The 17,219-nt window shown below is 41.9% G+C and overlaps 1 protein-coding gene across 3 annotated transcripts in view; it reads right to left on the bottom strand.

The window, feature by feature from the left end:
* PPARG (peroxisome proliferator activated receptor gamma) overlaps positions 1-17,219 on the bottom strand; it is a 220,864-nt gene that overhangs the window by 28,339 nt on the left and 175,306 nt on the right. Inside the window, exon 7 of one of the 3 annotated variants that reach the window (XR_013601120.1) lies at positions 14,845-15,497. The exons of the other annotated variants lie outside the window; for them this stretch is intronic. The gene's annotated coding sequence lies outside the window, so the exon portion shown is untranslated. Of the gene's footprint in view, positions 1-14,844; positions 15,498-17,219 lie in introns of those variants that run through there. 3 annotated transcript variants of the gene reach the window in all.

Here is a 17,219-nt window from a genome sequence, read left to right as displayed (position 1 = left end):
GTTGGTGTGCATTGATTGGGAGTAATCTTCAACACAGGGCATTTGAAGACCTCAGGAATGCTGGATAGATGGTGCATTTGGCCCCCATGAATGGTGGGCTGTCTCCTACACCAGCGCCAGAATCGAAGTCTTTGGGGGTCTTCTTGACCAAAAAGTGTCTTTGAAAACAGAGGTGAGCACAGTGGGTAGCGCTTGCTCCTATATGCTCCATCAGCTAAGAATTTAAATGTCTTTGTATAGCAGGTGGGATGTTTATGGTCAAGTAAGATTGCAACTTTATACTTTTCTGCAGTCGAACAGGTACACTGGAATTTTGCAGTCAGGCTTTTGATTTGTATCGTGGATGAAGAGGCCCAGCCTTTCGTTTTGATATTTGGCCCCAAACTGTAGAACAAACTCCCTCAGGACATCAGATGAATTGAGATTGAGAACTATATGTTTTTTATTAAATGTTTTGAAAGTTTTTTAAATGAATTTGATGTCTGGGTGTTTTCTGCTGTAACATTTTCAGTGATTGTGTGCTTTAGAAATAAAATGTCTAAAAAAGTGGATAGATGTTTGTGGTGGTCCTTTGTGCTGTTGTGGGGTCAAAGCTTGCAGCTGTAGGCAGAGTGAAGGCTTTTTGAAAAAAGGAAATATGTCCCAGCCCTCAATTCAACTTGGAAATGCTATGCAGCCTGTTCAATGCCTACATCCACATGGCGTGCTGCTTGGGGTATACTATGTTCTCAGAAAAGGCAATCAGAGTGGCAGAGGCCATTGGCGGCAGCATGTTGCTAGACATGCTGAAACTGTAAATGCAACTTGTTCATGACAGGGTTTCAGACTTCAATGAATGTGAATTAATTTATAGGACATATTGTTTGTTATGAAGGGTCATTGTGCCGGAAAGTAAAGATTACAGTTGGCTAGAGGAAAACCTGTGGGATATCAGGGAGAAGAAGGGAATAGAGAGGACTGAAGATTGAGATGAAGCTACAGGGCAGTCGGAAGGCTTTTCCGGTGTTTGCCACCCAGGTGGGCTCAGGTCCAACTCCTTACGTGGCTTCTGCGGATGGAAAAAAGCTTCAGAAAATTGCAGATCAGAGGAAGTGTGGTGATCTATAGAGATGGAAGAGAGACTGCAGGTGAAATCATCGAAGGAGAAGCGAAGCACTGAAGCCCAACTGCAGCAAGGATTAACGGGGGGCCTGATGACATTACTGGTCACTTGAAAAAACTTTACATTCTAATTTTCTTAGTACAGGCAAGTTTTAATATGGGAACTTGCATGTAGTAAGAAAATAAAATAAGGCAGTTTAAGCAGTTATTACTGTTTACTACTTATTATAGTAGCATATCCATATACAGTTTTAAACCATTTAGGAGAAGAACACAATGGTCAAAAAACCTAATTTGCCAAAAAAAGAATCGTTTGGACCTTGTGAAGGTACTGAAATATGTGTGATTGTGCAAAAGTGTTACAAAACAGCAGGAGCGGCTCGTTCAGGTAAGAGCAGTGGGGCAGGTTGGGGGGGAACTCGATAGACGACGATGAGAGAATATTAAATAAATAATTTATTTTCCCTTGTCGTCGTCTGTCGGGTCCCCCCACCCCACCCCAGCACTCTAACCTGCACGAGCCGTCCCAGCAAAACAGTTTCAGAAATGGATACAAATGCTCGTAACAGTAACTGTATGGGAATACATTGAAAAATTGTTTGTCTTTAACTGGGTGAGCTGCTTCTCAAGCTTTTTAATAGCCAGAAGCTCTAGGATGTAGATAGTACAGAGGAGAACAGAAGTAATTAATGACAGATAGCAGGGACAACATGATATAACTATAGTGGGGAAGGGCAGAAGTATGGCAAAGGGAACTGCAGCCGCGGTCCGTGCAGGTAACAGACGTGGGACCGGATTTGGGGGGATTCCAACGGACGATAACAAGGGAAAATTAATTATTTATTTAATTTTCCGTCTGCATTGTCCCTCGAAATCCCCCCCCCCACCCGGCCCCACTGCTCCACCACTGTTACCGGCACGGACCTCGGCTAGGGAACTGGGATCTGATGGAATGACAGGTTTGTGGGTGTGGTCATTTACGATTGACTGATGAGGCCACTGAAGGTTATGTAGTTTCCTTGCATTTTCAATGCAAGCATTGCTGCGGCCATGAGTGGTATGGTGGGCTTGCATGACTTGCTCTCTATTTTTAGTTATCACCTACATGCAGCTTTAGATTTAGCTTTCTATTGGCTAAGAGAAATATTGCATCCAATATAGATTTAGGGTGAACTTTGTGTCACCCCATGCTCCTGAATGCAATGGTTTTTCATCCAACTGAATTCCTTGCTCCAGATCTGACTGCTTTCCTCGCAAGTCTATGTACCTTGACGATATATACATTTTCAAGGTGTGTCGATGTGGTGTTAAGAACAGTAAATCTTTATGTAACTATATTTGCTTAGCTTCAAGATAGTGGTTTTCTAAATTTGGCAACCATATTTTTGGTAGAACAACACTTTGAACATGGTATTCTGTAATGCTATGTTCTGGGCGACCAGCCTTCAAACACTTGTTAGGCAATAGGTATAGAAGAGGGTATCTAATCCTTCATCGTCTAGTTAATGTTATTGTTTGCTTTTGGGATTAACTGGCGTTCACATGCTGTTTGAAAGGGTTTAGTAACTGACCCTGATCTTACAAGCCTGTGCAGTAAGCTAATTTCAACACTTCTGCACTGTAAACTAGAGGTCTAAAAATTAACCTGAATCAAAACCTATTAACAGCAAATTCATCTAACCCACTGCTTCAGTGAGCTTCAGAGTGTATGATCACTTTGCATACCTGTAGCTTGAGTAATAGTTGTTCATCAATTTGCAAACAATGTTGATTGGGTAAAACAAATCAACGTTTGATGAGCATATACGTCTCTCAATTATGTGTCATGGTTGGTGCTTTGAAGGTCAAAAGGCTGAATATCAAGTTTTTGCAATGAAATAAATATTGCACTTCCTGAAACTTCCAACCAGTCATACTCCCCAATCCAATACCAACTTTACTTCAAAATGTGGTAAACAAAGGAACAGTTTATTAAATACAATTGGGCAATCACAAAGATGTTGATGAGTACACAAAAGAGTACCACAGGAGTACTCTTACGTACTCTGGCCCCAAAATGTCTACCTCCCTGCCAGCAAAAGTGCAAACAAGGCACTATCCTTTCTATTGGTTCTAATGGTATGTCAATATATTACCGGAATGTTCCCATTTTCCCCCCATTTTAATTACTTTGGGCCAATTCACGAAGGCATATAAGCATACTACAGTCATGCAAAAGTATATATGAGTCCTATTGCAGTACTCTGTTGCGCATTCGAACAGGCCTTTGTGAATTGGCAGCATTACTGTTTTTTCACTTGAAGTTCAGACCTGTTTTAAACTTTGAACTGCTGTTCGTCAATGTAGTTAATGTGTATAAGTTTCTACCCTTCATAGTAACCATGTAGATAGGAGGCATGTGATATCCTCGAGTACCGGGCCAGTGGGCCCAAAGCCCATTTTGCCTCTGATTTAGCGTATTTTACAGATCACATCAGAATTACAGTGTCTGTAACGAAACCCTGAGACCCCATAGGTAAACTTCAACAACCTCCACCAGACTGGGATCCCACAGCAGAAAACTGCAAAAACAAATTGGCCTTCAATCAGGCATGTGCAAAATCTTACTGGTCCTCCACATGCCAGGTCTAGTGCTGGTCTTCTGGTGTCAAGGTGTCCACCCTTCCTCTGTAATCATCATTTGGGATGGAGCATGGACTGGTAGAAATTAGCATGGGGAAGGGGATTTTTCAATGCCGCCCCCAACCGCCACTGGAGTCTACTGCAATATTTCTCGAAGTTTATAAAATGTTGAGCCTGCTCAAGCATGTCAGCATTTTCCTTTAAAACAACTCTATGGTAATTGTGAGCATGTTATTACAACAGCAGATGTTTGTGAGTTAACACAAAGTAAATATTCATGTTTTGTGTTATGATGAGGGACACTGAATTAGGCACATCAATATAATCCAATCAGACGCGGCTCCTACGCTAAGGGGGTGGAGAATCCCCCCACTGCTCTGTGAGCAGTTCAAAAAGGAAAAATAAAATGATAACAATGCAATGTTATTATCATTTTATTTTTCTATTCTGGCTCAGCTGGTTTACATTTTAGGTGTGGATGGGGTTGGGCTGTCACAGGAGCAGGGGCAGGAGTGGTGTGCACTCTCTTAAGTGCGCACAACGGCTTGGCAGGCCAAACCATCATGGGCTCTTAGCATGTTCTCCACCCGGCTTTATTGCACAGCCTGGGTGGAGAACATGCACAGGCTCACACTTCCTGTCTGAGCTCCAAACCAGGCATCTCAGACCAATCTGGTGACAGCAGCGTTGTGATTGGCTTTGGGAGTCTGGGAGCCTGTATGCTTACTGCTTCTGGAGTCGACTGAAGAGGACCAAGAGGCAGAGCCCAGCTTGCAGGTAGTGTTTTAAAAAAAAAAAATGTCATTCCTCCATGCCGTTAAGTAGTAGCCCCCACTGGATCCAATATGAAATGCAGAACAGCCTCCCCAAGCCAACTGAATGCAGTAAAACAGCCTGCAGTTTTATCATATGTAATTTTTTTACATACAATTTTACTGCGGTATAATCTTATGTGAAAAAGTCACATTCGAAAACCTTGTCATCGATAGAGCAAAATGAACGCATGAAAATGTGGAGTAATTTTGCTCCGTCTGACTCATAATCAGGGCCACTAGGGTTCCTACCTCTAGGAATACATCTAAACTACTCAAAAGTGCACAGAGTGTCCCCTGCTGGCATAAAATTGCTAAAAGCACAGGGGGTAATGTGAAGTATTGTCGGGTGATGTTGCACATTTTTTTTGTGTTATGTACTGCTGTTCTTCACTGATCAGTGGAAAGTGTGGACTCAATCTCGCTGTTATTTTACCAAGTGTGTCTTACTTAGGTCTCACTCTGTTGTCCCGGCTACTTCTAAAGCTACAGCTCAGTTGTAGGGCTGAAAACTCCCCACACTCTCAATAGATAATAAAACAGCAAGGGCTCAAGATTACACTGCAGATAGGACACTTAGCATTCTCTTAAGTGGGTAAAAATAAAGAGGATAGAAGAAATTGTCTGTCACAGCTCTGGCATGAGGTTGAGTTCCTCCCTCATTTGAAAATAAAATAAGGGGACCTGTATTTTCCAATGTGTGGATACTTCAATGATTGATGAGTATTTTCCTCTGACATTTACTTAATGCTACTGTCACCTACTCCCAGCTCCCATAATCTCAGAACCAGAAATTGGTCTGCAAGAAGGAAGGAAAATATGGCTTCTTACCTAATCTCTTAAAACGTGCAACAAGTACAGAACCGCACTCCGCTCTTATAGGAAATCTATTTATCTCGCCCAATAGTTCTCAGACAAAATTACAAAAGCATCCTGCTCCACCAAGGAGATTTTTAAATTTGTCTCAAGGCTCCGATTCTGGTTTGCTGCCAGATATGACTCAGCTGTCTCAAAGTCTCTGTGTCGCGCTCTCACCCTCTTTCCATTCCATTTTAAGGACAATTACTCTATGGTGTTCCCCATGGTTTATGTCTCCGCCTCACCCTCTTATATCTTTAGGTCTCTCCTCTCGCCAAACTAATTTGATCTTTTGGTCTCCTTTTAATATCATACGCTGACAACACTCAAATTGTGCTCCGACTTGATGATCACAGTTTTAACAACTGTACCAACTTCAAATGCTGCCTTATCTTCGTAGTCTCCTTAATGCATCATAATTTTTTAGAAATCAGTACAGACAAAATAGAATTACCAGTCTTCGGCAACAAAGGAACCCACAAGTATAGTGAATGGTGCCAGCTGAACTGGGCTCTCCCTGGCCGGAAATTTAGAAACCTATATTTATTTTTCAATTAATCACACTTTCTATAATCTCCTTTTCAAAATCAATCTCCTTCTTCCTTTTAATGCCCACATATGGCAGACCAGGCATTGATCAATCAATCAATCAATGAAACAGGGATTTGTGAAGCGCGCTACTCACCCATGAGTGTCTCAAGGCGCTGGGGGCTGGGGGGGGGGGGGTTGAAATGTGTTCAATCTTGGTCTCAAGCAGTGTCTTTTCTTTAAATAAGTGGGATTTATGTTTTGAATAGGAAAGGACTCTACAGTGTATGAGACTTACAGTGAATTTGCTCTTGAGATGAATCAACAATAATTATCAAAGGGTCAAGATACCGCTAGTGTTGGCATTTTGAACACTAATTGAACAGGCCCTTGAAGTGGGAGGCATAGAAATTGATGGTAAACTGGCCATTGGTGTGAAGTTGACTATATTCTTTTTATTACTCCTTAACCATGTATGATTATACACAAACTTTGTATGATGATTTCTGGGAATGTTATTACTGGCTGAATCAGACCGGACAAATGCCTAATGGTAACGAAACAACATTTTAAATAATTGGTCCTTCCCTGTGAGCATTGGCTTCATCTGCCATTGCATGGGACCAAGCAATAATTACCATGCACTACTTGACTTTACAATGTCGGACTGTGAGACAATGGATTATCTTGAAAAAACAATGTACTGTATAAGAATGCATTTTCTTTTAATAGAGAATGTAATTTGCAATTTTCTGCAGTGATATGGCTGCATTTGCAGGTTTCATTTATATTTATTTATTGGATTTTTCACTAGGATTCACCCATGGGGGATATCTTGGTGCTAAAAATACACAAAATACCTAACTATTATAAGAAAAACTGCTGCAAAAAAAAGAAAAAGAAACAAGACTATCAGAGAGTACTATATAGGTGTAAACTGCCATGCTTTTAACAAAGTTTCAAAATGTGTCCAAATTGACATGTTAGTGAAGATGAAGTGGAAATCATTCTACCGTGTGGTTGGAAGCACTGAGAACGCTTGTCCACCAATAAACTTTAGCCTTGAGTATCTTGTATAGGAATTTGTCCTTAGACCTTGGTCTTTGTGAAGAAAAATGAAGCCTAAGATGGACTGCGGAGAGTTAAACGTGGACTTGTGGATTAGACACATGGACTTGAATAGGATGCGCAGCTAACATACTGAAATGAAGGCTGGAATAATATGGCGTAATTTGCCTAAACCTAATGCTAGTTTTGATGCATAATTCTGGACCAACTGTAATTTGTGAACGGAATATTTGAGAAGGACAAGGTAGATCGCATTTCATCAGTACAGGCAGAAAGACAAATGCATGTAGAAATTGAAAGTCAGCGTACAGAAAAGGACTGGAACTGCAAGACTGTAAATGGGGAGTTAAAGGAATCGTGTAGAGATCAAGGGGCCGATTAAGATGTCAGTCAGAAAGCCTCCGACCACAGCTCGGAAGCTTTCTGACTGACATTGTCAGTTTCAATCAGCTGATTCCAATACAGCCAGTCGGCATTGAAACCAGCCGGTCATTCGGCCTGATTTCCGTTGAGCCCGTCGGCCTGTCAGAAGCTGGCCTGTGATCCATATGTAGAGCGTTTTACGCTGTATGGATTATGATGCGTGGTTTACAACAGGCTTTCCATCCCGGGCTTTCTGACATGGAAAGCCTATCAGAAAGCGTATTTGAGGGCCCCTAGCAGGGTCCCCTTCTTTTTGCAGCCTCCATTGGAGGCCACAGGTTTGACCCCTGCACTTTGTGGCAGGCACCTCTAGATGCCTGCCACGGGGTGCAGGGATTAACACAATCTACCATTCCCATAAGGGAGCTTGTGTTACAGCCGGTTGTTGGCCGTAACACAAGGTCGGTCGGTTTATATTCAGCAACGGTGTCGGTCAGAGGCAACTCCTAAGTAGCATAAATTGAACAGCTCTACACTTCTTCCTTGAGGGGGTCTGTTTGTTTCGATGAATTTTGCATTGTGATCTGAACTGCGGTTAGTTGCCCACTCTGTACACAGACAACTATGTTTCGCGTCCTGAGGTGTCACACAGTAAAACTATACAATGCGATAGTTGGCGTTTCAAATGGAACAAATACACTCATTTAATTGACATGGAATTACATGGGAAGCCTAAGCCAGACATTTTCCCTAAATGGAAGGAAATTGAGCATTTATTCTTATCTCTACACCTAATTTGTGCAGGACCAGATGTCGATGAAGTCCATCACAGGGTTCAATAGGGTTCTAGGTTTTACACGTCAAGAAATGAGACCTAGTTCACTTTGATTTCTTCATTAACACATTGTGATTGCGAAACCTCTTGCTGAAGTAATTCATCTTAATTTTTCCCTGTGCAATACAGGTCCACTTCATTTCATGTGATGCTGTCTTCTGCAACCTCTGCAGGTTTCCGGCACATTGGTGCCGTCTTTCAAAAGATGGATGACGTTGGCTCCACCAGAGCATGTCAGTCTGCTTTTAATTGTGCTCTGTGCACGGTTACTCATTGATCAAACATATTTTGTAATACTGCTCTTGTGCAATTCAGGAATTCATTTGTCACACTTCGCTGCACACCTTCCTGCGGATGCAATGGAGAAAAGCAGGAGCTGCTATTTGAACAGGGCTAGTAAGTGGGTGTGAGAGTAAAAGGCATCCGACTGACGCCCATCCAGTCCTGTCATAGATAAATGTTTCCTTACATAAGTTGTTGGCATATGCCCAGAACAGTGCTCATACCTGTTGAGATGTCTAACCATTTGTCCTGTGCCAGGATCTACAATTGTATGCCACGGTGAACCGTAGGGTGCCTTTACGGTGGCCTGAGGTGCAAACATATTTTACATGGTAATGTTACCTTTCAAAGGCTGCCTTTAATAATCTCTCTGATTTTTACATTTGCTGGCAGCAATTTCTTTGCATCTCTCTGAATTGGTAGTTTCTGTTTCCTGTCTAAGGCTTACAGTCAGAATTTGTGTACATCCATATTAGGGCGTTTTCAATTTCTGATCTGTATCTGGACTGATTAAGGAAACATGAGCACATTCTAATTTCTTAATTTCCCTTTCCATTTTGACGATTAAACAACTCTATTTTCATAAGCCACATACATGTTTTTCTCCTTGTGATTAATCAAACATATGTATTTGAGCCTATAAGACAAATACATTTCGGCCAAAATGTCAATACACTCTAATGGCTATCTATATACCTAAAGGATGCTGGTTGGCACAACACAGTTATGAAAAGTTGCCTCTGTCTCGAATTTATAGTGTCACCCTTTGCACTTCTGAATTGATAATAAAATAGAGATTTAGGAGTTCAACTCAGAATGTTAACGTTTTCATAGCTTAGAGCCTTCACGTTGTCCTCTTACTACTTTCCATCAAGCATCACAACATTGAAAGGATTTGATAGGGATTTGGAGCTGAAAATCCTCTGACATGCACTTTTGATTTCCCCTGAATGCATAAAGAAGCACGACCATTTAGCAACCTCTAGGAAATGCTTAGATTGACGCAGCCAATTAGAATGCTCACCTGACTACAGTTACTTGAATATATTCTAAATTTCACTGGTTAACACATTAATCAGACAGGAGAAGTTGACATATTTGTCCAGCATTTAACAGATGGAAACTCCCCTTTCCTTCATCATTCCCACAGTTTGGGCCTGTGATTGCAAGGCAGGCGGAAAAAAGTGATTAACATCCTCTGCATAGGGAATAACCCTCTGTTAACACTATGAGTAGAAGGTAATACCAATTAATTATAACCCTGTTTCTTGAATACCAATGATACCACCCATTCCAAGAAAGTGTTCTCTGCTTCAGACATTCAAAGCTTGAAACACTGTCTGCACATCATGCAGAGTAGACGTCCAGTGCTTACCTGATGCTCGATCCTACCAAAAGGGAAGTCCTGTTATTTGCCAAGAACAACAAACAAGAAACAGTACATGCCTGGCTCAGTGACATGAACCTTGACAGCATCAAACCCCAACATTCACTGAATGCCAAGTCACTTGGATTCATCCTGGACATCAACCTCACCCTCAAAGAACACAATGGCTATAATAAACAAACTGTCTAGTAACAGCTCTCTTTTCTAAAGAAAGTGAAACCATTTCTTCCAGAAAATGACTACAGAACAACTGTTAAAGCCCTTACACTCTTGCATCTGGAGGTAATGTCCTGGCCCATAGCCTCCCAGACTCCAGATTGACACCGCTTTGGGGAAGTCCTATAATCCACAGCATGTCTCTGCTATGGCCTGACGAAATATCACCATTAACTCCCATCCTTTGGGAGCTCAATTAATTACTCCTGCTTGCCCACACCATCTTTTAAACCATCTGCATCATTTACTAAATGACAAGAACCCCTACTTATCTTACAGCCAAGCGCACAGTCTATGGTGGTTTTTGAGAACAGCTGCAGTCATGATACTATCAGATAGGAGACTAAGAAATGTAAAAAAGGAAAAACAAGGAAACAGGACTTTTCCACCTATGATCTGAAGCAACATCCCCATCAGGACCACCCCAACCCTACTCCAATCTAGGAAAGAGTTGAATATGTTATCTTGTAATGAACATTACATCAGAATGCATTAACTGTCCACAAAATGGGTACCTCTCCTATCACTGGTTGACTTCATGCTGTTCTTTCACTCTATACAGTGATCCACTGCCTTTTTGGACAGAATTGTGCTTTAGAATAGTGCATACAAACGTACATGAAATGTTGAACATAGCAACCATATAAGTAGAGTTTTTTGTGTATTGTTTCTGTTCATTTGGACTTTTCTTATCACGGTTAGTTAGGTATTCTTTTTCATGTATCTTTTTAACAGTTTAGTGTTGTATTATGTTACTTTATGTTTTCATGCTTTTCAATTAAATGTTTTATCATTTGTAATCTTTTTGTTCATTTTTGATTATCTTAGGCAAGGCTACTGAGGTATAAAAAGGCTGTTTCTCTACCCTGCATCTGTAGAACTGATAAGGAAGGAGAAACCACTTTCACATCCTCATTCAGTTTTGGGTCCTTATTGGAAAAAATGTTGCTTGGCACAAAGAGAGAGCCATACTGTCTGCCATGAAAATGAAGACTAGTGCTATTCATCACCAAATCTGTGGGGAAAGACTTACTACTGCCTATTACACCCTCCACAGCCCATGCCTGTGAAAAGAACACAGTACATACATTGCATGAGGCAGCAGAAATGAAGGACACTTCTCTAGTTAATCAAAATCAAACACTTCATGGTAAGATAGCTCAGTGTTCAGTTAACTCTCCAGTTACAGATTTCTGCTTCTAATCTGAAGGATGCAGGAGTAAAAAATCCTAGCATATGTGACAGGAAAATAGTTCTTACACACCTTTATGGACTAAGTCGTAATATAGCGCTATAACATGCAGCATGCATTATGTTGTCAGTGAAACAGGCTTTCCTAACTGTTCATAATTACATCTTAATGTGGCAAGCATGATCATGGCGAGACAAGAGTTTTTAGACGAATGGGGATGATGCAACAGCGATTGCAATAGGAAATCTGCCAGGCAGGGTGGGGTAAACTATTTCGTTCAGTGTATACCATCTTATCCAAGAAACATACAAAATGTAATAAATGGGTCTAATTGAGTGTCATTCTGTTTATGTTTAAAATTATGTCAGTCAGATTGGAGGTGCAGTAAAAGTAAAATGTTACAGAAAGGTTGCATATCTATCTATCTATCTATCTATCTATCTATCTATCTATCTATCTATCTATCTATCTATCTATCTATCTATATATCTATCTATCTATCTATCTATGGTGCATGGGGCTCTTGTTCACCCTACGGATCCATGTTGTTTGTTGGAGACAGCTCCAAAGAACTCCTAAATAAGATGAGGCAGAAAAATAAAATCTTCAGAGACTTTCAGAAATGCAGTCAATTCATTATACTGCGTAGGGAGTCAGTAGGTTTATTGCACAACGTTGGGACCAGTATAGAAAAGGTTCTGCTTGCCTTGTGTTGGTACCAATAGTGAGAAACAGCCCAGATATTGCTAGTCATTTGAAAAAACAGTTACATGAAAAAGTCTTATAGAAAACCAAGAGGATCTTAAATGTGCCAGTTTATCCCCTGGGGCAAGTGAGCTCTTGAGTCAAATGTTATTGATGTGCCCTGTTGCACGAGCACTTATTGAATCTGAGCCTGAGCACCATTCTGAGAGTGGGACTCCACTCTGACATAGTGAAGTGATAGGTGGATTGTCAGTCCCAGTAGAAGAGGGCCTCTTTGTGTTTTAAATTGGAGCATTTCTCTAACCATCCTCTTCGCCGGATTCCTTCCCCAGCTTGCAATTTACAATACAAATACCAATGTTAATGTATGTTAAGAAGAACTGTATATATCTATGCATGTATATATGTATACGTTATTTTTTATAGTGCAAACCTAGCCAACAGGCAGCGGAGCACTGTACAGTGTCCAAAATAAGCATAAAGTAGGGGAGTGTTAGGACAGGAATACGGTTTGGGGACGGTTAATGTATTGTAACCGAGTCCCCTTTAAGTTGCGTCTACAACTAGTATTTTCTATATTGGATTAGCGCAGGAGCGGTCCTGATGGATGCATGCGATGTTGGTCCACATCCTGGGTTCTCTAATTCAATACACATTTACCATAAACAAACAGGTCAATTTGCTCTCTAAAAAAAGACTTCCATCTGGATATTGTATATTAGCCCAAAGGGATCAGTTCTGGACAGAACTCTCAAACAGCCACAAATTTTACAAATCAAACAATAGGAGTCCGGATATCATGTTCTCCTTCGATGTTTTGAAAATCCCTGGGGTCTCCTTGCTCACATTCTGTCTTTTTGGAGGTACTGTGTTTGATTGAAGTAGACTTGGCTGGTTTATTAGATCATATGTTTGTGGTGCATAGTTGCGGCTTCGCTACGCAACACTGGATGCTAAAAAGCTATTGGACATAGTAATGCTAAGTTTAAGTTGCTTTAGAATACCTAATGAGTGAACAACATCAACACACTCTGGTTATGCTTTATTCTACCATGAATCCCTTTCCATCAAGTCCACTTACTTACGGGTATTCAAGATCAGAAATGCGCCCAATTTAGCTTCACTTTTTTGTGAGTATATATGTTTTATTACCTCCTTCCAATCTTTGAAATGTATTATGTTATTTTTATTTTGTCATTCTCGCGGGCGTCACACGGCCTTTATTTTCCACCCTTACATTTCCTCTTAATAAATCTCTAGCTCCTCCCACAACGTTCTTTGTGAAGGTAACATGTCCCTTTATTACTAAAACTTGTTATTACATCTCAAGCCTTACACTATTTACAATTTTACACCACCACACTTTCTATTTCATCTTTTTCTGAAAAACTGGGCCGAAATTTGGCAATGCATTTATCTGGTAAGAGAGCTCAAATAGTTAAATTCTCTCTGTAGACATCTGATGTGATTTATGGGTCACAAGCCAGAATTCCTTTTAGAACTCCAGAAGTTTACATCCTTATCAGGTGGATACATTGTGTAACAGTAACACCTGTATTTATTGTGTAAAATAATATCTATTATTTGCCACATTTAGAAGTAGCAAAAACTGAGGTAAGAATGAGTACTCTGGCTACAGTTAAAGCTGCACTTTGGAAAGCTGTGAAACTAACTGTGCCTGGGCAGTGTGAAGAAGAGAAACCGTGGGGACACTGGGGTAAACATGCCTAAGCATGATTCTACAATACACTTTAGAAGGAAAAGTGTGGGAGGATCAGTGCTATTTTGCACTTATTGCATCCTTCTAAAGAATAGGATAAGGGAAGTAGTGGAAACGTATTATGAAACATAATAAACAATTTTTAACTTCAGAAAGAGTTGACAATCAATTGAGTTGTAGCCTGCCTTATTCTCATGAATAAGCTTCTCTCCTCGTTAGGCAACCTATAGCCCTTTCTAACTCAACACCCAAATTACTTTCCCATTCCCTTTTATTCTCAAAGGGCGCCAGGGACTCCTATCCTAATACCAGGATATTTCCCTCAAGTTAATAAATCAGGAATTTTTAGCCGTTTCATTAGAGCCACCCACATTCTTGAAACACTTGTTCAAAATATGTCTCAGTAGTAAGTAGTTCAACTCCTACGTCATCTGTTACTCTATGGCTTACATACAACCTACGCTCTCTCAGATGCATGTACCACTCCCGCTTCACCTTTTCCATTTCTTTTTGCAACCTTCTCCCTGTACTAAAGATTAAAAATTACTCTGTAATAACTGTTTGTACATACATCTCTATAAAGCATGTTACTTCTCTATAACTACTTTTTCATTATAAAATCATCCTTCATTCATACATACATACATACATTCAATTCTGACGTTATTGCCCAAACAAGACCGCCAGTTCACTAAATAGAACCACTTCTCCATTCTGTCAACTAAGTCAATTTTCTGTACATCATGTTATAACCAGGACGTTCAAACCTACGAAGATCAACTATGTAACTCCCAAAAATTGATTTCTTCGGACTAGTGGCGGTTGGAAGAGGCATTGGTAGCCCTTCACTTCTCTGTTGCCAACTGCAAACCATTTTAGCTCTAGTTCTAATGGCTATCTAAGGTACTGGCGGCTGTTTTGCACTTTTGGAAAGATGAATTGCTAGTTTTCGGATGCATGCCCTCAGCTTGAAACAAAAGTAGGCAATCACAATGAAGACTGGCAACCAGCAATGCAAAGGTGTCCTTGTTTTCAAGGTATGATCAAAATGCTGAAGTAAAGGTTACTGCTGCACTGAACAATTATGAGCGTAGAAAGAGCAAATTCACATAAATTGTGGAGAGAACGCCAGAAAGATATGGGGACAGCACACTCGGTTGGGATAAATGATTGTGAGGGGGTGGGGAGAAGTAAGAAAGGGGAGTGAACAAGAGGAAGAATGAGGGTGCGGAAAGGGGATCAGAGACCAATGTGTATTAGAGGAGTGGGGAGAAGAGAAATGATCAGGTGAGAGCGGGGAAATGTGAAGATTTAGTGCGGGTGGGGTCGTGGCAAAATCAGGTGTACGGTGAGAAGACGTAAAGTCATTTAAGGAAGAGAAAAAGGAGTAGGAGGATGAATAGGTAAAGAAGGAAGAAGAGTGGGAGAAGTAGAACGGACATTAGAAGGATAGATTGGCAGCAGGGTGAGTGCTTCCGTAAAGAGAAATTAGCCAACAACCTTAGGACTGCGCCAGTAGTTAGTTTCAAACTGCTAGAAAAGCCTGGAAAAATTTTCTTTTTTTAATTGGGGGCGGGTTCCAAATCTAAAATGCTGAATTGCCCAGATTGCAGAAAATCCTTGCCTCCATTCCTTATTCAAATAAATGGGTTCTGTAACTAACTCAGGAGGAACAAGATTGGTTGGCATGAATAGATTCGAAGGAGCAGATTTTGATGAAAGTGCAAACTTTTAAGAAGTGCACCGCTGGGCAAACTGTTCACTACTTTACGGATGAAGAATATTAGACACGATATCTGTAGTTTTCACTGCATTTATTTATTTTTATTTATTTATTTTGTAGAGCGCGTAGTCACCCGGAGGTATCCCAGCGCTAAAAAATCTTATCTCCTGAGTACAGTGGACCAAGGGAGGGGGAGAGGGAAGGAGGGACAAGGAAGAGGACGGGGAGGGCGGAACAAGGAACAAGATAAGGGCCAGGAGTGATTCACTGTGGGAAGAGGTGGGTTTTGAGCTGTTTCCTAAACCGGAGGTATTGAGGTTCGAGACGCAGGGCTCGGGGGAGAGCGTTCCAAAGTCGTGCAGTCTGGACTGAGAAACGCCTTCCTCCCGATCGAGCTCTCTTGAATTTGGGGGCAACAATGAGGTTTTCGGTGTCAGAACGGAGAGGTCTTGAGGATTTGTAAGGGGCGATGAATTTCTTGAGAGCAGGGGGGCCTTGATTTCGTCGTAGTTTGTGGGCCAGACACAGGGCCTTGAATTTGACCCGCTCTCTTATGGGGAGCCAGTGGAGGAGTTTTAAGGCCGGTTTGGCCGACGCTCTGGCAGGGGTATTCGTGAGGATACGGGCCGCGGTATTCTGAATTCTTTGAAGTTTATTCAGGGTCATCTCTGGGGCGCCCAGGTATATCACGTTGCTATAGTCAAGCCTCGAGATTATTAGGCCTTGAATAAGCAACTTTTGGGAGTTGGGGGGCAGGATGGGCAGGACTTTCCTCAATGACTTCAAAAGACCAAAGCAGGTCCCGGCCACTTTCTTTGCCTGCACGTTGAACGAGAGGTCGGTGTCAAGCCACACTCCCAGGCTCTTTACTTCCTCTCTGGGTTCTGGAGGAGGGCCCAGACAGGCTGGCCAGATGTTTGGGGACAGTGTGAGTCCTTTTGGGCCCAGGAGCAGAACCTCCGTTTTTGACCCATTTAATTTTAGGGCAGAGGTGTTCATCCAGTGATGGACCTCCACAAGGCAATTAAATAGATCTGCTGGTTGTTGTTTGGGGTGGGATAGTGACACAACCAGTTGTGTGTCGTCAGCATAACTGACGACACTCACTCCGAATGGAATGATGACCTCCTCCAATGTGGACATATAGATATTAAATAAAGTGGGGCTCAGGGAGGAGCCCTGAGGCACGCCACATTGGAGGGGAATTTCGGAGGAGCGGGCGTTGTTCTCCCAGATTTGGTAGGTCCTTTGAGCCAGGAAAGATGTAAGCCAGGCTAAGGCGGAGCCCTCTACACCGGCTCCCTTGAGTCTTTTGATAAGGAGTCGGTGGTCGACGGTGTCGAAGGCCGCGCTTAGGTCGAGGAGGATCACTGCCACTGATCCTCCTCCGTCCAATAGCGTTCTGGCCTCTTCAACCGCTGCTAGGAGGGCGATGTCTGTGCCCTGCCCTGGGCGAAAGCCCGTCTGGGAGCTTTTTAGTATGTTATTGCCCTCCAGGAACTGGGAAAGTTTTCTATTCACCAGTTTTTCAGCAATCTTGCTGATTCCTGGGAGTAGGGAGATGGGCCTATAGTTTGCCAGGTTTTCGGGGTCGAGGGAGGGTTTTTTTAACAAAGCTTTCACGACCGCCGCCTTCCAGCTTGGGGGTACGACTCCCTTTTGGAGTGAGGTGTTAATCAGGTGAGTCACGGGGGGGATGATCGTGGAGGCTACCTTTTTGAGAATTCGGAGTGGGGCGGGATCCTTAGGAGAGCCGCTTTTTATGGATGTTAACGTGTCTTCTACTTCTTCAGTCGTGACTTGGCCC

This window comes from Lissotriton helveticus, chromosome 9 (genome assembly GCF_964261635.1).
Source record: "Lissotriton helveticus chromosome 9, aLisHel1.1, whole genome shotgun sequence".
In the NCBI taxonomy this organism is placed as follows: domain Eukaryota; kingdom Metazoa; phylum Chordata; class Amphibia; order Caudata; family Salamandridae; genus Lissotriton; species Lissotriton helveticus.
Note: the sequence above shows the minus strand (reverse complement) of the source record. Positions and strands in the feature narration are given on the sequence as shown.